Source organism: Monodelphis domestica, chromosome 2, assembly GCF_027887165.1.
Source record: "Monodelphis domestica isolate mMonDom1 chromosome 2, mMonDom1.pri, whole genome shotgun sequence".
Lineage (NCBI taxonomy): Eukaryota > Metazoa > Chordata > Mammalia > Didelphimorphia > Didelphidae > Monodelphis > Monodelphis domestica.
The window spans coordinates 478,677,838-478,703,877 of NC_077228.1; positions in this window are offsets into that span (position 1 = coordinate 478,677,838).

The window sequence follows — 26,040 nt, forward strand, 5'->3', positions numbered from 1 at the left end:
CAACTTTGCTAAAGTTGTTGATTATTTCTTCTAGCTTTTTAGTTGATTCTCTAGGATTCTTTAAGTAGATCATCATATCATCTGCAAAGAATGATAGCTTAGTCAATTCATTGCCAATTTTAATACCTTCAATTTCTTTTTCTTCTCTAATTGCTACTGCTAGTGTTTCTAATACAATGTTAAATGATAGAGCTGATAATGGGCATCCTTGTTTCACTCCTGATCTTATTGGGAAGGCTTCTAATTTATCCCCATTGCAGATGATGCTTGCTGATGGTTTTAAGTATATACTGTTTATTATTTTTAGGAAAGGTCCTTCTATTCCTATACTTTCTAGTGTTTTCAGTACCTTACCTTCCATTTTACAATCAACACTGTGTATTGGTTCCAAGGCAGAAGAGCAGAAAGGGCTAGACAATAGGGTTAAAATGACTTGCCCAGAGTCACACAGCTAAGAAGTATCTGAGGTTGGATTTGAATCCATGATCTCCCCTCTCTAGGCCTAGCTTTCAATCCTCTGAGCCACCCAGCTGCCCTCTTGTTAATAAATATTAAGGGCTTCTTTATCTATTTGACTAGAGTTACCTGTTTGGGGTAGGGGAGTGGGGTGATAAGGGGATATTACAAAAACAACCAAAATAGTTTCTGGGCCTATCCAACTAAAAACCTTGTAGACTCCTCTCTTTGAGGATATATAGTAGCCCAAGCATTTGATAACAGAGCAGCAGCCCCAGAAAAGATAAAATAATAATAATGACTGTAATAATAATAGCTAATATTTAAGGTTTTCCAAGCATTGACCGTCTCCCAAATCTGGAATGCTTTCCCTCTTTATCTCTGCCTTCTTGCTTCCCTGACTTCCTTTAAGTCTCAGCTGAAATCCCACCTCCTACAACAAGCCTTTCCCAATCTCTCTCAATTCTAGTCCCTTCCCTTTGTTGATGATTTTTCTCTATGATAATTATTCTCAATATAGCTTGTTTATACATAGTTATATACCTGTTATCTCCCTCCTCAGATTGAGAGCTCCTTGAGGGAGCCTTGCTTTGTTCCTGGCATGCATTATTGTTCAGCCAATTCTGTCATGTCCTATTCTTTGTGACCCCACCTGTGGTTCTCTTGGCAAAGATACTGGAGTGGTTTGCCATTTCCTTCTCTAGATCATTTTACATTTGAGGAAACTGAGACAGGCAGAAGGAAAGTGACTTGCCCAGGGACACACAGTTAACAAGGGTCTGAGAAAAATCTGAACTCAAGTCTTCCTGACTCTAGGCGCCCCATCCATTGGGTCACCTCTATTGGCCTCAGGAGGGAATGGTGGCAGCCACTATAATGGGGCTGTTCAACCACAGCGTAGAGAAGCATGGCCCATAGGACAGAATATCAGAAGGCCCAAGGGCAGCCTAATGGAATAATATCACTCAGGGAGGACTCAGGGAACTTCAGCACATTGGAGGCGTGAGCAGCTCTGGACATGGGTGTCTTCTCCACAACACAGCGTCCCCAATCAGATCTGTTCCCTGCATCCCTACTGATAATATGGTACCTTGTGGGAGAGCATCTCTACGCATAGGGGAGAAATCTTTGTCACTTAATCTGCTGTGCTAGTTAACTAAATATCTTTTGCTTTGAACTACGGTATCCTTTGATTGGCTGATAAAAGAAATATGTCAGGGGAGTTCACGTGGAACTCTCCCCACAATGTACCTCAAACCCGAGATAATGTTCAAGGGGGCCCATGTATAAAAGAGATTTCAGATGCTACGAGTAGAATAATAATAGTTGGCATGAAGATAATGCCGCAAGGTTTAAAAAGGTATTTTACATTTTGCTTTGCATTCAGTCCCCATAATAGTCATCCTGTGAAGAGATATCTCAGGCAGTGTTCTCCTTATTTTACGGATGAATAGCAGAAAGGCAAATAGCAGGCCCAGTGCTCCATTCAAAGTCACATAGCTAATAAGAATTGGGCCTCAAGCCCAGGTCTTCTGACTCAAAATTCAGAGTTCTTGACACAATATTATAGTCGACTTTATCTTCAGGTACTGAGGACCCAGCACGACATTCTTAGAATGTTTGTTTAATTGATTTTGTAATGACCTCATGTTATATCATTTCATCTGTTTTACCATGGAAATACTTGGGGTTCAACTAGGTCCTTGCAATAGTCCAGAAGTCCTTTCATTCATCCCTGATGGAGTTTCCATCAGACTCTCTACAATGATTATTCTAAACCTTTTCCTATCTCCATCTTTGCTCTACTCTCAGAAAATGAAGTGACCTTTCTTTTTGCAAAGGCAGGGCTTTCCATGATCATCTACCATTCTGTTCTCTTTCATCATTTGTTCCTCCTGAGTTACTGCCACCTGGTTGGCACAGTAGTTAGAGCACTGGACCAGGAGTGAGGAGGACCCGAATTCAGACCTTGTTTACCCGAATTCAGACCTGGTCCTGGACAAAATACTTAACTGCTAATTGCCTCAAATTTCTCCTCTGTAAAAGGGCAAAAGTGGCATCCCAGGGTTGTTGTAAGGATAAAAATGAGATAATATTTTTGTAAAGCACTTTGTTATTCTTGAAGTGTTATATGAATGTCATCATTATTATTTTCATTATCATTATTACAGGTTCCTTCCCCATCAATTACAAGCTTACTCAGGTTTCTCCTCCATGAAACCAAACAATACTCTTTGAAGCTGCAGTTCTAATCTTCATCCTAGTTATATATATATATATATATATATGAAGTTCCCCAAAAAGTTTTGAGATTGCAGTTATTCAACCTAATATATCAAAGGAATTTTCAAATAAAATGGTCCTACCTGGAGCCTTATTTACTGTAACTTTTTAAAGTTATGACTAGATAAATTGTTATAAAATTAGCTCAGCATCGAGGGTATATGTGATAAATCTTCCATTTTCCCCACCTCTCTCTTGATTATCTCTTAGCCAGAGCTAGTAGTCAGCAAGGTTACATTATCTAATCCAGAAGAACTGAGGTATTCCAGGTATGCTGCTGTTTTATTGCCTTTCTCTGTAGCTTCTAGAGAGAAGGCCAGCTCATCCCCTTTTTTTATTATTTCAATATATTGAGATAAAGAGGAGACCTTGGGAAAGCCAGTAGAAACTAATGGAGCAAAGATGGGACTTTGGGGCACAGTGGATAGAGTGTTGAACTTGGAATCAAATGTGAATTAAAATCTGATCTTGCTAGCTATGTGACCCTGGGCAAATCACTTAACTATGTCTCAGTTTCCTCATCTGTAAAATGAACTGGAGAAGAAAATGGCAAACCACTCTAGTTCTTTGCCAAGAAAACTCCAAATGGGGTCATGAAGAGGCAGACATGATTGAAACGACTCAACAAAACATGATTATTCTGTGAAAATGAAACATGAGAGAGAAAACAAGGTAAAACAATAGGTATCTTGCCATGTTCCAGTAGCAGTGCCCCCTCTGGGTCTATTCCCTTTGCTCCCACTGGGTTAGTGGTTGGGTTCTGGGAGGGTAGCTGGCTGCTTCCCCTCCCCAGACTTCTAGGGGCTACCCTGAGGAGTTGGGTGCTCTCTGTGATTCTCCAGTACTTTTAATCATAAGTTCCCATCTGGTGTGCTCCTGACTGATTATCAGTCAACCAGATCAATAGGGGTATTTACTAAGATGGTACAGTGAGAGCATTTGGTACAAAACCTCCCCCCCAAAAAAAAAATCTAGGGCACATCCTCCCACAAGGAGATTTGGAGTACAGGGAAAGTGAGTTTAAGCTTTAGAGACTATGTGGCAAATGAGTAAGTTCTAGCTTCTGGTTAGATGGAAGCCCTTTTCTTGCTTCCTGAGATTCCTCATTAGGTTCTTCTTTGGTATCTATAGCTCTCTGATGGGCTCCAAAGGGTGGGGACCATGTAGATTGCTGAAACTGCCCTTCTCTCTGAGCTGCTTTTCCTCAGTTTGTCCACTTTGTCCTCTTTGAGCTCCCCGCTGGAGGCACTATTTGTTACTGGTCCAGTCGATGGCAAGAGGGAGGAGGAAGAGCTCAACACATCTGGACTTACTCTACCTCCTTCTTCCTGCCCTCTGTTTGTAGGCATAAGAATCTGGCTTCCCAAAATGCTTAACACTCAAAGCAGTCCTTGGAATGCTCTTGCTGTTATCTCCTTCTCTGAAATACATATCCTTAGAGGTATGTCTGATTCTTTTAACTATTCCTAAGATATTTCCTCATCTGATTTCCTAGAGGGAGCTGAGATACTTCATGGTTTGTTTGCTACTTTTTACATCTTTAAAAAATGGTTTTTTAAATTTAGAATATTTTTCCATGGTTACATGATTCATGATTCCCATCCCCTGCTCTTTCCTTCCCCCTCCCGAATCCCACAAGCGGTCCCACTGGGTTATACATGGAGATACTTCATGTTTTGCATCTAATTTATACCTTTGCTTTATCGATTGATTCAATAGTGGTGCCTACATGTTTTTCCCACACCTATATTATGCATTTGATCGATCAGTTGTTTTTGTAACCTGATCAAAGAGACCTTACCTGATAAATGTATTGGGGTACAGAGCATCTTGCTACTTACACTAATTAGGGTGTAGAAGTATGAAACAACCCTCTAATATTATTTGCATTTAATTATGTTAGAAAAAATTGTGACAAAAAGTCCAACACTTGTTTCATTCTAAGAATTACCTTACAGTTGCAATTATAATCTAAATTGTTAAATATAAGATAAACTCATTTTCATAAGTTTAGCTTTATTTTTTCAAGATGAAAACCTTTCATTTATCATTGACTCTGAAATATTTGTCCTTACCTTAAACGGATTCACTTTAAGTGCCTTTTTTTCTAAAACCAATTATCCACGGATAACAAGGAACCTCATATAACATTTCACACTCGTACTTCAGGCTTTGTGAGAATTATCTTACCCAATATACTAGTGTATCTACAGTCAAACAAGCAAAAGTTAATGCATGTTCGGCAACATAAGCACACATATAAAAAGATACCGATTTAATAGTGAAACATAAAAACTTTTACAACATGCATTTGCTAAGTTTTCAGAGTCTGGTTTCACATACTCTGTGCTTCAAAACTATGCCCCATTCTCATCGAGGCAGGGAGGAGAATTACAGTTCCAGTGTTCTCCCTCTTGCACTAAATTCTTTTAGGATCAACAAGTTTATTAGCCACAACTTTAATTTTCACCTCAGTCTGGATAATGCTACATCAACTCTAGTGCTGCTGAGAGGAATTAGGTGAATTCCATATATTTCCTTCTGTATGTAAAGTTCTTTCTTTCCCTTGTAGCAAAGTGGAACAGTGTATGAAACAGTAGAAAGAGCATTGATTCTGGAGTCAACGGACTTGGTTCCAAAATCCGTGTGACCCTAGATAAATTACTAACCTCCTGGTCCTCAATTTCCTAATCTATAAAATTAGTGGTGGGGGCAGTTAGGTGGCTCAGTGGATTGAGAGCCAGGCTCAGAGATGGGAGGTCCTGGGATCAAATCTGGACTCAGACACTTCTTAGCTATGCAACCATAAGCAAGTCACTTAACCACCCTCCCATCCCCCCCCTCACCATTGCCTAGCCCTTAGCACTCTTCTGCCTTGGGACCAATACCCAGTATCAATTCTAAGACAGAAGGTAAGGGTTAAAAAAAATAGTGGTAGCATAAAAGCACTGTTGACCTGAGTGACTCCATCCTGAATCTGGGAAAAGGATGGATATCCCCAAGCACTTTGGGAATGTAAGCAAAATAGTGATATGAGAATCAGATATTGGTCAGGGCAGCCTAGTACATATAGCTTCTTGTTCCTAAAAATAAGACAAAATGAATTCTGTCAAATATTTAGAGAACAACTAATCCCAATACTACACAAACTATTTGACATAATAAGCAAAGAAGGAGTTCTTCCAAGTTCCTTTTATGACACAAATATGGTACTGATTTCAAAGCCAGGCAGACCAAAAACAGAAAGAAAACTACAGACCAGTTTCCCTAATGAACATAGATACAAAAATCTTAAATAGAATCCTAGCTAAAAATAAGACAACCAGGAATATTTCTATGAGCTAATGTCAAAATGGATGATGACCTAAAGTGTTAATGTCAGTGAGTTAGAGTCTTGAACAGCCTCAGTACTGATTGAATATTGATGATCGAATCCCTAATTCAGTTGGTTTAGTTAGCCAAAGAATTGGGCCATGCCAGGCGCAGGTCATCTCCTCTGATAGAGAGAGTCTGCCCTGGTGCTGAAATATTGACCAAGATCTTGAACCCAACCAGGATCCCTGGATAACCAACACTGGTATGAGCCTGATAAGCAGGCATTATTCCTGACAGTCTGACAGCAACATTATAGACTGGACCTGTTAGCACCCAGCCCCTGGCCATCATTGCCCACAGGATAAATCCTGACTCCCTAGAACCATTGCAGCCTTTCATACTCCTAAGCCATTGACTTAAAAAAAAAATCCTTACCTTCTGTCTTAGAATCAATGCAAATATTAGTTCCAAGGCAGAAAAATGGGAAGAGCTGGGCAATGGGGGTTCAGTGACTTGCCCAGGGTCACATAGTTGGGAAGTATTTGAGGTCAAACTTGAACTCAGGTCCTTCTGTCTCCAGGTCTGGCTCTCTATCCACTGAGAAACCGAGCTGCCCCTTGCCCACACACTTAATCGTTTTGCTATCCTAGGGGGTAATAGGTTAGTCACTTGGGTGATATAATTAATGATCAGCTGGGCATCCCCAGTTACTAACTTGGAATAATTAAATAGTTTTCACTGTGTGGTATGGAAGCCTCTGAATGGGCTTTTCCCCTTCCAGGGATTAATCACACAGGCCATTATTAAATAATATATTGAATGCATCAGTATGATTCAGAGTGGAAAAGGATTTATGGCTTTTAAAACTTACAATGTAGCTTGTTAAATATTGGTTATGAGAACACCCTGGATACTTATTCTTTTTTTTTTTTTTTTGGATACCTAGTCTCAGAAAAGCAATAAAAGAACTTGGGATATGGGGTTAAACCAAGATACCCTCTGAAGTCCCTTCTAATTCTAGATATATAGTTCTATGATTTAATGGTATAAGACCCATAACCTCACTGCCACTATTAAAAAGTCAGCACCAACCCTATCCTCCCATTGATAAAGTCTTTCTATAAGTCTACTCAGCTTCTATTGCCTAATAATTCCTTTTTACCCTGGAACCTCCTCATCTCAAATTTCAGCCAACTTTAAGGGGCAGCTTAAAAACTGTCTGACAACAGGAAATATTCTAAGTATTCTAAATATTCTAATTCCAGAGTTCCTATTAATCGCTCAACAGTCTCCTCGATCCTAAAGGTTCATGTTCTAGAGGAGACAGCTGAAGCTATTCTCTGAGAGCCCATTGTCAGTCCCAGATACACCGGATTAGTTCAGGATCTCTGGGAACCTCAAAACAGACTCACATGACCCTGGGGAAGTTGCTTGACCATTTGCCTAGCCCTTACCTCTCTTCTGCCTTGGAACTAATACTTCATTTCGGTTCTAAGACAGAAGGTAAAGGTTCATTAAAAATAATAGTAATAAGTAGTCTAGATAAAGATAAACACAGGGGTTGGCAGAATTCTTTTAGTATTAAAGGTTGGGTCTATGAATCCATCAATCATTTTAGCAAAAGGTGGGGGATCATTGGGGATTTCTTAAGCAGACTTAATCAATTGGAAGTATGAACTAGGTGTGAATAAGGTCTAGACGTTTTCATTGGACCAATAAGTTGATCAAAGGAATTTCTTCCAGCCATAATGGTATTAGCTGAAAGGATTTAGGCACTAATGCCCTATGGGTCTTCTATGATATATAGCAGGTCAAAAATTCCAGTGGTGAGGCAGGAAAGAGGGTCCAGCGAAATCCCTGAGAAGGAATTGCTCATGAGTGGGGAGGAAGGAAGGAGACAAGCTCCATTCACCCTCCTGGCTCCTTCATTACAGGATGACCTGGGGAATGTTAGAAGGCTGGAGGATTTGGACTTTTTGTCACCATCCTAGCAGCATCCTTGTATAATGGAGGCTAGGCAATGCCTGCATCAGGAGCTGAGGACAAATGATACACACTGAGGGAGGAAAGTTTCAGAGCTTGACAAGGAATCTAGCAGAAAGGTACAACAGGTTTAAGTTGAACTTTATGAGGACCCCACAGAGTGGAGAAAAGAACTCCAAGCAATTGGAAGCTATGAATGACCACTTTATTATGTGTGCTGTCCAAACTGGACTTCACTTTCCCCTGGACTGTGCATTTACTGATGGGAGAATATGCCATGGGAGAGTTTTGGGGAGATGCTTTTGTTCTTACTCTGCCATCTTAGTAAATATCTCTTTCTAAAAATTAATTGGCTCAGGGGAGAGCTAGATAATTCAGTGTATTGAGAAGCAGGCTTAGAGACTAGAGGTCCTAGGTTCAAATCTGGCCTGAGACACTTCCTAGCTGTGTGACCCTGGACAAGTCACTAAACCCCCATTGTGTAGCCCTTACCACTCTTCTGCCTTGGAACCAATACACAGTATTGATTTTAGATGGACGGTAAGGGTTTAAATTTTTTTTTAATTAACTTAGGCTAACCAGTCCATTATTGGGAGGAGAGGGAGAGGAGGCTCATGAATTATAAAACCAGAAACCTCTCAGGTTAACTAACCCCCAGGGTGACTGTCAATGGAAGTAGGGGTTCAGAGAGCCTCGATACTATGACTGCTGTCTGCTCCCTCTTCTTTCTCTGGGGGAAGAGGTCTTTATCATATGTCTCAGGAAGATAGCAAATTTCTCTGTGGTTTCTATTAGGTCAGTAGATAGATGTTATCACCAAGGAGTCACCATCTACTTCTATTCATCTCTTCTTCCTGTGAGTATTACTGAGCAGAATCCCATCTGATTGGATCTGTGAATTATCATCTTTCCTTATAGCACAAGAAAATTTTTATCTCTCATATTCAAGAGGAAAGAGGCTGGCCATGGGAGACAAAGGACTGGGGTGGGGGAGCAGATATAAATGATGTAGAGGGACAGTCAACAAGATTTGGCCACTGGTGGATAGGTGAATGGCGAGTCAAAAATGACCATGAAATTGTGAGAACCAGATTATGTGACGAGGACAGCAGCGCCCTTGGCAATCACTGGGGAGTCTGGAAGAGGAGTGGGTGTTGGAGGGAAAGATAACGCAATGATATCTTTGGCACAAATCACAATCTGTCCATGCCTGCTCATTCTCTGTGACTCACGCTTCCCTACCCAGTTTGCAAGGAGGACAGGGGGAGGCAAGCCTCTCACCTGTCACTGTGGCTTTTTATGTGGCACCTGCTTCAGCTACAAGGTGACCTGGGGGCCTGGGGACAGGAGCAACTTCTTCCAATGGTATCTGTGCAGCTGCTGCTACCAGTGCCTGGGAGTCCCAAAGGACTCAGAAACTGGGAGCTTGGGCCAGAAGAAAGAGTGAAAGTGGGGAGTGTTGGTGGGTAAGGGTAGATGTGGTTATGTTGGAGACAAACCTTATCATTAGCAGTAAGATGTTACCCATCTCCCCCCACCAAAGGATGACCACACACCCCTTTGGGGTCTGTCCACAATCCCCTTGGAGTAAGATCCTAATCTCCTAATAGACCTTGCCTCCCTCCCCTGGTAGAAGAAAATCCCTAAGGCAATGATATACATCAGTAGAGGGAGTTTTCTATAAGGTGACCCCATATTTCTATCCCAATTCAAAGTAAATATTAAAATGAATTCGAGGAGAGTGACCAGGAATGGCCTGTCCAACAGGGAGGTAGTACTTGAAGTGATTCTTGAAGAGAGTTAGAATTTTAAGAAGTAGAAGTAAAGAGGGAGACTATTCCAAACATGGGGAACAGCTTCTGAAAAGGCCTGAAAGCAGGAAATCAAAAATTCTGGATGAAGAAAAGCAAGTCATCGGGTTTCCCTGGAATGTAACATGGTTGGGGGAGTGAAATAAAACAGTAATAAGAAATGGGTATAGAAAGGTATGAAACAATCAGACTGTGAAAAGTAGGAACCATAATTTTTGCCACTTTTGGAGGGGGGGAAATATTCCTTAACACAGTACCTGGCACATAGTGTTTAATAAATGTTTATTGACTGATTGACAGATTCTTTCCACTAAGCTGGGCTGTTTCTATGGTTACATAAAAGAGTAATTCCAATGGTGAAAAGGGCATTGATTCGGGGATTTGGGGAAATAAAGCTAATGAAGCTAGTGGCCAGGCACTGAAGATTCAATATCACTGAGGACCATGATATACTCTTTTACAGCTAGAGAAATGGCCTTGCATGCCCTAGTTTTTGTGGTTTATAGGCAGGTCTTATGCATAAGTACCATTCTTCTCCATCCTCTACCCTATCCTCTGCATCAGTACAGCTCAGAGCCCTGGAACTATCAAATCTCCAATAGCACAGGCAACACAGAGTGACCTTATAAGATTGTCTGTTGCTGATCTTAACACAGAGACCTTCCCACTGGAAGAATGAGGTGAAGCAATCCTACTCATAGCTGTGGCCAATCAAGTAGAACTAGCTCCCAGTGTACTAGCTTCAAAAGTAGCAGGTATACCAACCAATTGAAGAAGTAAATTTCTTAAGATCTTTGATGAGGCTCTAGACCAGGAGTTCTTTTTTTTTTTTTGTAAAGATAATTTATTTTACCAATTACATATAATAACAATTTCCACATAAGTTTTCTGCAGTTATAAAATCCAAATTGTCTCTCTCTTTCTTTCCCTCCCCAGATGGTAATCAATTTGATCTGTGATATATATATATACATATATATATATATATAATCATATGAAACACATTTCCATATTGTTCATTGTTGTAAGAGAATACTCATATAAAACCAGAATCCTCAAATAAAAACTCAAATAAACTAACATGGAAAATCATATGCTTTGATCCATATTCTTACTCCAATAGTTCTTTCTCTGGAGGTGAAGGGCACTCTTTGTCATTAAGTCCTACAAGATTGTCCTGCATCATTGTATTACTGGGAGTTGCTAAGTCTTTCACAGTTGATCATCCCATGATAGTGTTGTTACTGTGTACAATGTTCTCCTTGTTCTGCTTATTTCTCTCTGCATCAGTTCACATAGGTCTTTCTAGCTCTCCCTGAAATTATCCTGTTCATCATTTCTTACAGCACAATAGTATTATATCACTGTCATAGACTACAGTTTGTTTAGCCATTCCCCAATTGATGGCCATTCCGTCAATTCCCAATTCTTTGCTACCACAAAAAGGGTTGCTAAAATTGCTTTTGTATAAGTAGGTCTTCCTGCCCCACCCCTGATGTTGTTTTTTTTTTATCTCTTTGGGATACAGACCTAGTAGTGGTATTACTGGATCAAAGGGTAGATACAGTTTTATAGCCCCTTGAGCATAGTTCCATATCGCCCTCCAGAATGGTTAGATTAGTTCACCAACAATGCATTAGTAGAATCAGGAAATTTTTTTCCCATTTTTTTATTTTAAAAATATTTTTCCATATTTCCATATTTCATTTTCTTTCCCTCTTTCCTCCCTATTCCTGGATCCAATAAGCACTTCTACTGGGTTATGCAATTGTTATCACTTATACCTATTAACATATTATTAATTTTTTCAACAGAACAATCTTTTAGAACCAAAACCCCCAATTATATGTTCTTATAAACCAATGAAAAGTCATTTGTTTTTCTTCTGTGTTTTTACTCTCACAGTTCTTTCTCTTGAAGTGGATAGCATTCTTTCTCATAAGTCCCTTGGGATTGCCTTGTAGTAGCAGAGTCCATTACATTGGATTGTTCCACAATATTTCACTTTCTGTGTATGATGTTCTCTTAGTTCTGCTCATTTCACTCTGCATCAGTTCCTGGAGGTTCTTCTAGTTCATATAGAAATCCTCCAGTTCATCATTCCTTACAGTACAATAATATTCCATCATTATCAGATACCTCAGTTTGAACCAGGAATTCTTAATCTTGTTTGTGTGTCATGGACTCCTTTGGCAGTTTGATGAAGCCTTTGGACTTTTTCCTTTTCTTTTCTTTTTTCAACCAAGAAAGTAGCAATTTATTATATAAGTGCTACATTCAGCCAGAAATAATTAGTCTGGAATGACAAGACTCCCATAGCACAAAATCAAGTTAGAAGTTGGTGGAATGTGTAGTAAAAGGTTGCATGTCCTTTTGTTGAAGAGGTGTCAAAGGGTGGCAAGTCCTCTATCAGATAGAATCAGCACAGGCTTTTGTAGTTTGATGATGTCTCCTTGAAGCTTTCTGCCTTCCTGAAAATGTCACCAAGGGGCATTTCATCTCTGTTCCTGTGCTCTCTGTGAGCAGCACAGTCTGATTACTTGGACCGTTACCTCATCCTTTGCCTCTTTTATTTTAGCCTACAAATCTGCTTCTTCCTCCACTTGGCTCTCATGGCACAGCAGAAGTCAACAAGATGGCATTATGAACAAGAACATTGGAGACAGCTAGATGGCTTAGTGAATAGAGGTAGTCCTAGAAAGGGGAGGTCTTGGATTCAAATCTGGCCTCAGACAGTTCCTAGCTGTGTGACCCTGGGCAGGTCACTTAATCCCCATTGCCTAGTCCTTTCCACTCTTCTGCATTGAAACCAATACACAGTATTGACTCTAAGATAGAAGGTAAGGGTTAAAAAAAAAAGAACAAGAGCCTCTGTACTCTTTCTTATGCATAAAAGAAAAACCATAGGATACCAAGAAGAAACCAATTATATTGAAAGATGATTATCAAAATTTTTTTAAAAATAAGTTCACAGGTTGAGTAAGTAAACAGGTCAAGAACCCCTGCCTTGGACTTTTTATTTTCCGTCTTTTATAATTTTGAATTTATGTCTTCTTGCTTTGGCTCTCTTCTTTTCTTCTATCTTTGTCCCCTCATTCTAATGACACTGTGCCTTTTGCTCTGTCACAGACAGATTGCATCTGGGAAATGGTGCATTGTTTTCAACTGCCTCATACTTCTCTGTGAAATAAAATCTTGTTTTTTTTTTAACATTAACATTCTCCTGACTGCATTGTGGAATACAACAGTCTCTGAAGAAATTTGTAGGTCATCCAAAGGACAATGGCGAGTTACATGGTGGACACAAATTAGTTGCAGCATATTATGAACAATAAAATGTGGTCTAAAAGATAATCATCAGAAAATAAGGCGGTGGGCAAGTCATTTAGCAAGAGTAAGAGATGACAGATGAAGAGTAAAAATGCTGCTCTAGGACCTGTGCAATGTCAAGAGATTAAGGCATGTTGGACGACCCTATGGATAGATTTATGGCAGGATCTAGACAAGAGTTGCACAAGATGAGAAGGCATGAGTGGGTTGTTTGGCATCCTTGCATAGAATATCCACATGTATGAGATCACAAATCCATTAAAGTATACTGATAAGGTACAAGTCTTTGGTCCAATCAGAGTCTAATTTAGTTAATCTGTTACTGACTTCTGCTCAATACCTTGGACAAGCCCTTTGCTCCTGAACCATCATCACTTCTCTGGTTTTGTGAAACATTCTACACTCCCTCTACTTCTCTTATCTATCTAATCCACTTGACCATCCTGAGTTATGGACCCTTTGGACCTGGCCGAGAAGTTCTATAGGTCACACTAAAGTCAGGACAACTCTAACCCTTCATATATAGAAGAGTATACATGCTATTTATTCCAGCAAAGAAAAGATAGATTGCCCATAGCTGAGAGTGGTATGCTATTCAAAACAGTTTTACAAAAGTTTCCCTCTCTGACCAACACTCAAGAAAATAATCCTCTGAGATAGTTCAGGCTGCTGGTCCATTCATAACTAGAAACACAAACTGGCTTTTAGGGGAAGGTCTTTGTCTATGAATCAATCAATCAATCAAACATACTAGGTGTCAGCGATACAAGTACAAAAGTGAGACAGTCTATGCTTTTCAAATAACTCACATTCTATTGAGGAAATAAAGCATGTTCTTGGAAAAATAAACATATACATATATACACTCATATCTATTGTGTATGTGTGTGTGCTACTCCCAATGGTAGAAGAGTGGTAAGGCTAGGCAATGGGGGTTAAGTCACTTCCCCACGGTCACACAACAAGGAGGTATCTGAAGCTAAATTTGAACCCAGGTCCTCTAATCTCTAGACCTGGCTCTCAATCCACTGACCACCCACTTGCCCTCATCTGGCTTGTTCTTGAATTCTCTGACTTGTTTCCATGTGACCTGTGGTTTATGTCTAGGGTCTCCCCTAAAAGGGATAAGCAGGATCACTTCCAGAAAAGGTGCTAATAAGTAAACTAGCAAGTGATTATTATATATTCCTGAGAGGCAAAGATTCTCAGAAGGGAGCCTTGCAAGATGCTGTTATTTCATATTCACATGGGATATGTACTGGCCCAGTAACTTACAATGTCCTGCTCTTTTGGCCAGCCAGACATGACTTGGGCTTTCTTAGTTCTTTCATCTATAGCCTTCTCCTAGTTAGTAGAGCCCTTCTCTTTTAACAATGGAAGAATGTAGGAAGCATCTCCCACTGGGCAACTAGCCCTAAAGTAGGAACTGAGACGTCTCAGACGTCTGCAGCAGAGTTAGCTGCAAGGGCTAAAAGTCTCCATTTCTCAGGATCACTATTCTATGGTCTATCTATGATCTATATTCTAGGAAAGTAATACAGAGTAGAAGAGACAGCCAAAGACTTGAATTCCCATTGCAGGTTCACCTAGGCAAGCCCATATTGATCACTCACTGTTAAGTGTTCACTGTGGGCTGCCACAGTTGTTGGGTAGGGAACAGAGGAGGGAGGAAAAGTTCTTCCTCTCATCATGCTAGAAGTCCAAAGGAATGATATATCTCCAAAAGACTTAGTTCTTGTCCATTAAGAGGCATTCAGAGCTTTTCTATAGCTTTAAATATTCAATTGAGAAGATGATACCTTCTGGTTCTGTTGCCAATTGTCTTTGACACTGATCTACCTGAGGACCATACAAGAACTGTTGGGTGTTACATGTCCTTCAACAAAGGTGCCAAGCAAGGAGGATCTTTAAAGGGGACCAGAGCTCACGATCAGCCTTATCATCTCTATTAAACAAATAAATAAGTTATTGGGAGTAGTATACTAAGGACTAGGGGAGTCAAGAAAGGCCTCTTGGCACTTGAATTTAACCTTGAAGGGAGCTGAGATCATATGAGCAATGTAAGTGGGAAGAAAAGAATCTAAGAAGATTCCAAAGTAGAAGTGGAAAGTCTTGTGCAAGAAAAAGCAAGTAGTTACTCAGCAAAGATGTATTAAGTACATACTATTTGTTGTGTGCTATGCTAAGCAATGGGGATAGAAAGAAAGCCAAAAAAGAATCCCTTTCCTCCGGGAGCTCATGGTCTAGGCCAGTTTGGGCAGAACATAAAGACTCTGAGTGAGGAGTGCAAGAGGAATTGTATATAATCAATTTGGAAAGAAAGACTGGAGCCAAGATTGTCAAAGGCTTTAAAGATCATACAGAGGAGTTTGTATTTTATGCTAAAGTCAATACAGAATCAATGAAGCTTCTTGAGCAGGGACACCTTTACTTTCAAAATATCAATTCCGTTGCTAGGTGGAAGGTGGATTGGAGAAGAGAAAGAATAAAGGTGGGGAGGCAATTAAGAGGTTATTGCAATAGACCAGGCAAGAGATGATGAAGGTGTGAGCTGGGGAAGTTGGGATGTCAAAGGTGATAAGACAGATATTACAGGAAGCTTTGAAACTAATCAGATATGAGAAGATGATGGAGAATGAAGAAGCGAAGGTAACTCCTGCTATGGGGTTGTGCCAATCAGTCATGATTGATAGCTTCCTACCATGATGCTGGTAAACCCTCCTCTTACTTCACACCTCTTCCTGTGAGAGCACAAATAAAATGAAAACTACTATTGCTTCTGAAAAGGCACATTATTCTACTCCCCAGCTACTCTATTTACAATCCTTGTGATTTCACCCTTCCCTAGGTACTTATCTGCTGTGTGTCTTGGGTTGCTTTTCCCTATTAGAATGTAAGCTCTTTGAGGGAGAGACTGTCTCTTCTAATACTTAAAAACCAGCAATGACTCCAGGTATTCTGGTCCATTCTTTTTCCATTCAGGACCTCCTAGCCCTGGACCCATGCATATGATCTACCCAGGTTTAGTCCTGGGGGAACCTGGTTTCTAATGATAGAGATTAGATTCTCTTTTTTCTCACTCTTCATCTCCTTAAACCTTATGCCAGAAACTATCTACTTAATATTTCTATTTGGGCTCACATCTAAGATTTCCTCAAAAAGGGAGGCATAAAAAGATACTCAATGTACAAAAGGAATCAGGAATGGGACAAATATTACTTTTGTTGCTGTTTAGTCATTTTTAGTTGTGTCTGACTATTCAAGACCCTTTTTGGGGAGGTTTCCTTGGCAAAGACACTGGAATGTGCCATTTCCTTCTCCATTAATTCCCTACATACAAAATAAATATTCTTTTGACAGAAACAAAGCTAAAAAAAGTAGAAATACTGTTATACTCTGCCAAAAGGTTGGAACTTAAACCTCATCAGATCAGATCAGAACTTGTTATTCCATATTTCATCTTGGCTCTACACTAATCCATCATGGCAGATTTTTTTTGGCAAGCCAGGCCCAGAATTGGCTTCATTCTCTTATGGAAGGTCGTCTGCTTCAAAATGGCTGGAGGAGCTGCCAGAGACTCCTTCCCTTACCACCCAATGGACCCAACATTTTTAAACTTCTCAAACTTTCAAGATTGCCTCTAAGCTGGGACAAACTCATCTTGAGGTTGATATTCGTTCACCAAAGATCAAGAAAAAAATAATTAAAGAAGAAACCCCCCACCCACCCACCTAGGGTCAATCTGTCCTGGGTGGTACATGAACCTTAGTTACCTTGTTCTTATGGCTGTATGATGACTGTGGTTGAGGCTAGAACAAGTTGACCTCATAGGAAGCCAGGAAGAGATCTTCCATAAGACCTTCCATAAGAAAATGAAGCCAATTCTGGTCCTGGCTTGCCAAAAAACATCTGCCATGATGGATTTTCTCTCCTTTTAAAGGTCTGTTGAGTCATTGACTCTTCCCACTTACTGGCCAATAAGGAGTTGCTTCCGCATCTCAAAGGACCTGCCACAAGTGACTGGAACCCACTTGTCATCCCCAAAGTGCCTAAGCATTTCGGCACTAAGCTAAGACACAAGTGGTGAGCCAGAATCAGGAAGGATAGCTATGTATATTCCCTGTTGAATGTCCAGGAATCCTCTCCTCAAGTTGTGTCTCTAGTGTCTAACATAGGACCTGGTCCATAGCAAGCCTTTATTAAGTGCTTTTTTCATTGATGACTCTTAGGTTGCAAATGTAACTGAATGGAAGGATGGCAGTACTCTTGGCAGAAAGAGGGAAATTAGGAAGAGTGATGAATTTAGAAAGAAAGATAATTTCACTTTTGAATATGTAGAATTTGAGATCCTTCAATGTGGAAATGTCAAGTAAAATCAAGTCAACAAGCATTTAGATTTAGGAATATTATAAGGTCTATTCTACCCCCAGGGAATTGCTGGTTTGGCCACTCATAGACATAAGATACCTCAATATTTAATAATAATTGCTAACATTTATAGAGTTCTTTAGGGTTTGTAAAGAACTTTATGTAGCTTATTTTATTCGATCCTCAAAACATACCTGTGCTATTATTGTCTTTATTTTACAAATAGGGAAACTGGGGTGAAAGAAGGTTAAATGACTATCTAAGGTCATATAGCTAGTAAACAAGGCAAGATTTGGACTCAGGTCTTCTTGTCTTCAAGTACAATACTCTATCCACTATGCTACTTGAAGTATTGACCAGAAGCCCTGAATGGATGCTAACCTATTTATTGCATATAATTATAATATATTGTATATAATAATAATTGCATATAATAAAAGTAAGTTTTAGGGCAGGGGTCTTAACCCTTTTTGTGAGGTGGTTTGGTTGGGCCTATGAGCCCCTTCTCAGAATAACACTTTTAAATACATAAAATAAAATACATATGATTTCAAAGGAAGCCAATTTTATTGATAGAGTTATCCTTTCCTTTCCTTTTCTTTTTTTTTCAAATATATATATATATATATATTTTTTTTTTTTAAAGTTCACAGATCCAAGATTAAAAAACTGTTTAGGATCTAGAGACTGATCCAGGAGAGTTAATAGTTAAATCAGATATTCAGGCCATGAACCAACAATAGCTCCCTTGTTCTTTGTTTTGCTGAGAAACCCTTTATGAGCTAATAACCACTTGTGGGCAGGACTGAGCCTCTGGGCTCTGGGAAATTTACAGATTGTTTTTCAGAATCTAGCCAAGGTCATGGGAGCAGGCCAGTATCTCCATGAAAATGGGCTCAATAAATCTGTAATGTTAGCAGTGGCATGTCAGATTCCCTTACCCTTTTTTCACCCAACTTTACCCTCAAACAGTTACAATGCTCAAAGATCCCAAGGCACAGGTCTGGGAACAAAGGCAACAGATAACCCAGTTCTTCCCCACTAGTCCCTGCTTTAGAATTTGCCTCTCCCTCCCCTGGAGGAAAAGTGGTGAAAAATCACTGATGTACATCAGAGCTAGGACACTTTGTGCATAAAAGCAGAATCTGGGGAGACACTTTTGTTGTGTATTCCCAGGAGCTGATCTGAGACCAGAAGAAGGAGCTTCGGTCTGGTTTCCCTGGCTGGCTTTTAAGTTTCATCTAAATCTCATCTTCTAAAAGAAGCCTTTCCTGAACCCCTTAATCCTAATACTTTCCCTCTATTGATTATCTCCAATTTATCCTGGATATGTCTTGTTTGTGCATGGTTGTTTGAATATCATCTCCCACATTAAATTGTGAGTTCCTTAAGGACAAGGACTACCTTTTGCTTTTCTCTGTAACTCCAGCACTTAGCATGATGCTTGGCACATAATAGGTGCTTAATAAATTTTTATGGATTACTTGCTTGCTTGAACATATAGCTATTTAAATGTTGTCTCTCAGGGCAACTGGGTGGCTCAGTGGATTGAGAACCAGGCACAAAGATATGAAGGTCCTGGGTTCAAATTTAACCTCAGATTTTTTCTTTCCCTTCCTTCCTTCCTTCCTTCCTTCCTTCCTTCCTTCCTTCCTTCCTTCCTTCCTTCCTTCCTTCCTTCCTTCCTTCCTTCCTTCCTTCCTTCCTTCCTTCCTTCCTTCCTTCCTTCCTTCCTTCCTTCCTTCCTTCCTTCCTTCCTTCCTTCCTTCCTTCCTTCCTTCTTTCCCTTACCTGCTGTCTTAGAATCAATACTGTGCATTGGTTCTAAGAAGGCAGAAGAGTGGGAAGGACTAGGCAATGGAGGTTAAAGGACTTGCCCAGGGTCATATAGCTAGGATGCATCTAAAGTCAAATTTGAACCAAGAACCTCCCATCTCTAGGCCTGGCTCTCAATCTGCTGAGCCACCTAGCTGCCCCTTCAGACATTTCCTAACTGTGTGACCCTGGGCAAGTCACTTACCCCCATTGCCTAGCCCTTATCACTCTTCTGTCTTAGAACCAATGGTTCTAAGACAGAAGGTAAGGAATTTATAAATGTACAAAAAAGTTGTCTCCCCACTTCAGGCTGTGAGCTATCTGAGGGTAGGGACTCTTTTTTGCCTTTCTCTGTACCCCCAGAGCTTGTGCCTGGCACATAGTGATTGCTTATTGGCTGACTTAAGAAACATGCTCAAAGATTTGCCAACCCCACAAGCCTTTCTGAGACCTCAGTTAGCTGTAGAGAGCATCCTCTAATGAATCTCATTTAGACGCATGTTTTCCACAGGAGCTTTTCCCTTTTGTTTTGTGGATGTCAACTTACCACAAAATCGTTCATTTAAAGCATCATCTGCTTCCAACTTGTGGGGAAATATGGACAGGAGAGATTGATCACCTTTCCTTTGCATTTATCCCTATACATGCACAATGACTCTAATTCAGGGAGTCACTGGCGTGGAGATGATAGATGACCCCCTGAAAGCCTGATGAGCTCACCGATTCAGAGGACATAAGGAGAGAAGAGAGCCCTGGACAGAGCCTTGGGGTATCTTCCTGCATAGGAAACAAGAGGGTTGTGGATGATTCAGCAAAGGAGACTGAGAAGGATCAGTCCAACACGTAGGAAGAGGCAGGGAGGAGCGACAGTCTAGGGGGGTATGGTCAGTAATCTTAAAAGAAGGAAAAAGACAAAGAAATGGCCATTGCATTTAGTAATGAAGATCTCAGTTGGTTACCGTGGAGAGAGCAGATTCAGTTAAATGGTGGAGATGGAAGCCAGAATGCATGGAGATGAGAAGTGAGTGGGAGGTGAGAAAGTAGGGACCAGTGTAGACAGCTGATTCTGCCAGTTTGGCTGTGAAAGCTAGGAGAGCTAGGACAACAGCTCGAGGAGACAGTAGGAGAGAATTGAAGGTTTTCAGGAAGATGATGGGACTGGCAGAAATGCCAGACTTGGTGAAGTCCCGCCTGAATGGGTAGGTGATTGGAAAAGTGATGATATTAGTGTCTCAGAGAAAGCATGTGTGTGGCGAGGAGGTGGTTCTGCCTCTGAACTCCTCTCCCCAGGCCTCCCCCTCACCTTCCCTCTCCACCTCTCCATCACCAGATCGTCAGGAGAATATACTTCATTTGTTTGGAGATGGGCAATGGTACCCGTTCTCTGCTTAGGCTCACCCTAATCCTCATCCACCCCTCTGAATGGTGATGGAGTGCCAATCCCCCAGATCCAGGAGGTGATTCTGTGTCTTTGGATCTGTTCTTTGACACTCCTCCTCTTCCTCCCAACCAGGCAACATCATGAGCTGCTCCTGGTCCAGGTCAGGTGTTTGGGTGACCAGGATGTGTCTTAGCCCGGTTGCCATGGTGACACTAGCCTTTGGGATGAGGATGAGATTGAAGAGGAAGGGAGGGCTCATTCTGGGAAGTAGGGAAATAGGATGCTAAATGTGTGTGGGGGGGAGGGCAGGGTGAAGGGGTAATTCTGTCTCCTAACTCCCTTTCCCAACCATCCTTCATCATTACCCCATCCTCTGGCCAACCCAGTTCTCTCCATTGCCTCAGAGCCGTTCATAATTTGACCTTTGGTACCAGAAAGTTGTGGACTAATCAAGACCTAAACCTGGGCTTTGCCAGAGGGAGAACTTGATGGCACAGAGCCTCGGCAACCAATCAGAAAGTGTTTATTAAGTGCCAGCAACTGGGTCAAAGTCTCTGGGAGACAAAGCAAAAGGGGAACAACCTGCCCTCCAGGAACTTACAATTTAGCCAAAGAGGACAACACAGGCATGTCTAGGCATGTACAGGATAGAAACAAAATAATCTGGAGAGGGAGGCACCAGCAGCTGGGGTGGTCATATAGAAACTGGCATATCAACTGAACTTTGAAGTAAGTTAGGTAGTCTAAGAGGGAGAGGCTGGGACACAGAGGTGGCTCAGTGGGTTGAGAGTCAGGCCCAGAGATGGGAGGTCCTGGGTTTAAATATGGCCACAGACACTTCCCAGCTATGTGACCCTGGCCAAGTCACTTAACCCCCATTGCCTAGCCTTTACTGCTCTTTTGCCTTGGAACCAATACACAGTATTGATTTCAAGATGGAAGGTAAGGGTTTAAAAAAAAGATCAAATGATGAGGGCCTGAACTGGTTGGGGGCGGTGTGTGAGGTGTACATGGAAAGAAAGGGATGGATATTAACAGATATAATGCAATTACTTGGACTGGACTAGAAGAAAGGTGAGAGCAGACTCGAGAAAGACTCCAGCTTGCCCATCTGGGTCCCTAGAAAGATAACAATTCCTTGAAGAGAAACAGGGCAGTTTGGGAGAAGAGTTGGGATGGGGAGAAAGACAGTGAGTTGTGCATGCACACAGTAGGTGCTTGGAAAACATTTCTTGAATTAAATCACATAGAAGTGGCCTGACTGAGGAGAAGGTGAGGTGGCTTCAGTCTCGTGTTCCACTGTCCTAATGAGAACAACAATACAATAAAAGGACCGCAGGCCACCCTAGTGGAGAGGATTGGGTGTCCCAGGCATACTTCCTTTGTATTAATGTGGGTTTATTAAATCCGAGTTGAGCTGTACTTAGAGACTTCCACAGGTACATAGCCATCCCCCAAAGCCCCCGTGAGCCTGATACAGCCTGTTTATTTAGTCTGGCTGGTAACAAGCATCCTGGGAAGAAAGATGAAGACAGTCAAAAGGGGAGGGGATGGAAATAAGAATCCTCCCAAACCTAGGGTTTTTGCTCTTAATTTCCCCAATCACCTTATGGTTTAAAAATGCTTTTCTTCCCATCCTCATCTTCCTTTTAAAAAAGCCTGGGCTTCTCTCTCCCTTTCCCTGTTATTGCTACTGCAGACACTGCCCTCCCTCCTTTTCTGCCTCCCTCCCTGCCTCCAAGGTCAGCACTCAGCAAGCTTTGAGAAATGTCATCTTTTTTTGAAAGCCGATTTGGAAAGAGGAGATTTAACTGCAGTGAGACAGAACAGGGAGCCAAGAACCTGCCTTCCTGGATTGACCTAAACTCAGCTCCATACCAGGTTGTGTGTCTGCTTCCTAGCAGAGCATCGTCTGAGCAGACATCCTCCGGCCCTGGGTCCTGGCCTCTGCCCCCTCCTTCTCTCCCTCTCCCTGCCTCCAGCCCCCTTTTATCTTCTGCCTGTTGTCTCCTGGCTGGTTACTAAAGGTCCCCCAGAACCCCTACTGCTTGGGGGCGGGAGCCCTCTCTGCTCTGCTAGCAGTGGGCCGCTGATTAGTGCAGGGAATAAATAACAGCAAGCTAATTATCTCCCTGATTGCTGCTTGCCTTTACTAACGAGACTGGGCTGGAGTGGTGCTGGAGCAGGCTGATACTATTCCAAGCATGCTCCTGAGGATGGGGAAATTTCCATCACTTTTCAGTCTCCCTTTCTTGGGTGTCTCTTGGAGGCAAGCACCCTCTTGTCCAGAAGCCCTGGGATTCCTGAGCCTCTCTGCTCTCTATCCCAGGCCACTAATTTCCAGTAGTCTCAGTTGGCCCAAGAGAATCTTCATCATGAATGTGACAGGGATTCATTCTATCCTAGATGATGATTTTAGGAAGGTATTGATGAAAGGGCCAGGGAGAGAGAAAGAGAGAGAGAGAGAGAGAAAGGGAGAGAGAGAGAGAGAGAGAGAGAGAGAGAGAGAGAGAGAGAGAGAGAGAGAGAGAGAGAGAGAGAGAGAGAGAGAGAGAGAGGAATTTGAGGAGCTTCTGCTTTGCTGGAGTCTTTTATTTAAATAATTATTTAATTGTTCATAATTTTTATCTTCTGACTTTAGAATCAGTTACTGAGTATTGGTTTTAAGGCAGAAGAGTGGTAAGGACTTGGCAATTGGGGCTAAGTGACTTGCCCAGGGTCACACAGCTAGGAAGTGTCTGAGGCCACTTTTGAACCCAGGATCTCCCATCACTGGCTCTCTAAACACTGAGCAACCTAGCTGCCCCTGGATACTGTAGTTTTTACATCTGCATCTCCAGCATTTCAAGTTAAGACATTCCCATTGAATTGGAAGGCATCATGACAGGTGAAATAGTTTGGGAGTCACAAGATCTGGGTTCCAGTTTAGACTAACCTTGTCTGTGACCAGGAGTATTTTGTTCAATCTTCTGGGGTTTCAAATGATTCAACCAGAAAATGAAAGGGATCAGGCTAGAAGACTGTGATGATCCCCTATAGCTCTAACATTTTATGACTCTGCCTCTCTCACATTCAGACCAAAGGGCTTTCAATCTTCTCAGTCCTCCGCAATTTGGTCATGACATTCCAAATTCTTCTATTGTCCATTTCTTCAGGATGAGCTAGTCCCAATCCCCAGAGGACAGTCTTTCTCTACCATCAAAGATCCCTTCCTCCAGTTCCTTCAGTCATGACATATCACTTGCCTGGAAAGCAAAGGTTGGGAACTCCCTCTCTGAGTCAGAAAGATTCCAAGGATTCTGAGCCATGATGAGATCCTGAGAGAGGAGCTATTGGTTAGGCATGGGGTTAAAAATGGGGTGAGGGAAATGGTGGTATGAGATCTTATCTATCTATCTATCTATCTATCTATCTATCTATCTATCTATCTATCTATCTATCTATCTATCTATCCATCCATCCATCTATTTATCTATCCATATGCATGTATATGTGTAAACATATACATAAAATTTGCTTTATCCTGCTCCAAGCCATATCCCGTTTGCAAACCTCTAATGGGAAAATGGGGGGCTGTTCTCTTGCTCCTCTGTGGCATTGTAGTACATCTGCTCCACCATCGTGGTAGTATAGAAGAGGTAGAATAGAAAAGGGGTTGGGAGAGGAGGGAAGAAAGAGTATATACTAAATTGTAAAGCTAAGTGCTTTACAATTATTATTATTTTATTTAATCCTCACAACAACTCAGGGAGGCACATGCTACTATTATCCCCATTTTACAGATGAGGAAACTGAGACAGGAGTGAAGTAATTTGTCCAGGATCAAAGATCAAAAGAGTGGCAAGTGTCCAAGACTGAATTTAAACTCAAGTTTTCTGGACTCCAGGTCCAGAGCTCTATCCATTGGGTCATCTAGTTGCCTTTAGGCAGGTGAGTCACTGAGGAAGCTAAGATATAAATCATTGTAGACATTTCTGTTCTCAGGACAATTAATCCTGACATAACAGAGCCAGCCTGGGTCAGGAATTAGTCAGAGGAAAAAAAATTTGAAAGAAAGTAGGGCTATCAATAGGCAAAATGGCTCTTGGAAAACCAAAACTTCTAAAACAGGCTCTGAGCCATGAGACTCAGTAATCTGCTGTCACACATCGAGATTTCCAAGACTGATTCAGGGGAAACTGTTCTCTGCTTGAGGTTCTAATTCTTGCTCTACCTCTGATTTGCTGTATGGTCTTGGGTAAGTCTTCTGATTTCTGTAGACTTTGGTTTCTCTGAGTTAGACCTGAGATCAGGAAGACCCGAGTTCCCAGCTTGCAAAGCTTTGATACTTCCTAGCTCTGTGGCTCTGGACAAGCCATTAGCCTCCATGAATCTTAGTTTTCTCATCTGTAAAATGGGGCTAATAATAGCACCTACCTCACAGGGCTGTTGTAAGGAAATAATAGATAAAGCTCTTTCAAGGTGCTATGTTAGCTCTCTACCAAACAGCCAGATCCGTCCCGATTTTACCTACTTGACAAGAATGATATGAAGAGAAAATGAGAAAGCAGGTATATTACAGTGTTACATGAATACAAATGGTTACTATTTTAAAATTGCTCAGATAAATCTGGATGCACATCATAACAGCATTGGCCCTATTTGTAAAGACATTAGAATAATCTATTAAAATTCCCAGACTCACAGAATGGCTAGAAGTGGAGGGCACCTCGGGGACCATATGGTCTAAACTCTTCATTTTAAAGATGAAGAAACTGAGGAGGAGAGAGGCAAAGGGACCAAGCCCAAGGGAACGACATCTTGGGACATGGACAGCACTGGAAGATGCAGTTGCTGTGCCATTGTTAAGCACCTCTGAAAGATCCTAAAGGGGAGTAGGGGGAGGAGGTTCTGTAGGATTGTGGAAAGACAAGTGACCCAATTTCCTCCAAAGGGAGAGAAATGGAGTCTGCAAACAATAGGCTAATAGTTTGATTTCTGGCAAAATTCTAGGATGGATTATTAAAGGGATGGTGAGTGAATATCTAGGAAAGAAAGTAGCGATTACTAAGAGTCAGAATAGCTTTATCATGAATAAGCTGTGACATAGTTTTCCTTTTCCTGACAAGGTTACTAGTCTGGCAGACAGAGGAAATATTGTTACTACTGTTTACCTTGACTTTTAGCAAAGCATTGGACAAAAGTCTTATGTTATTATAGAGGAAAAGATGGAGAAATGTGGGTTAGAAGATGGCACAGTCGTTGTTGCCAAGTCATTTCAGTTGTGTCTGACTGTTCATGACTCTCATATGAGGCTTT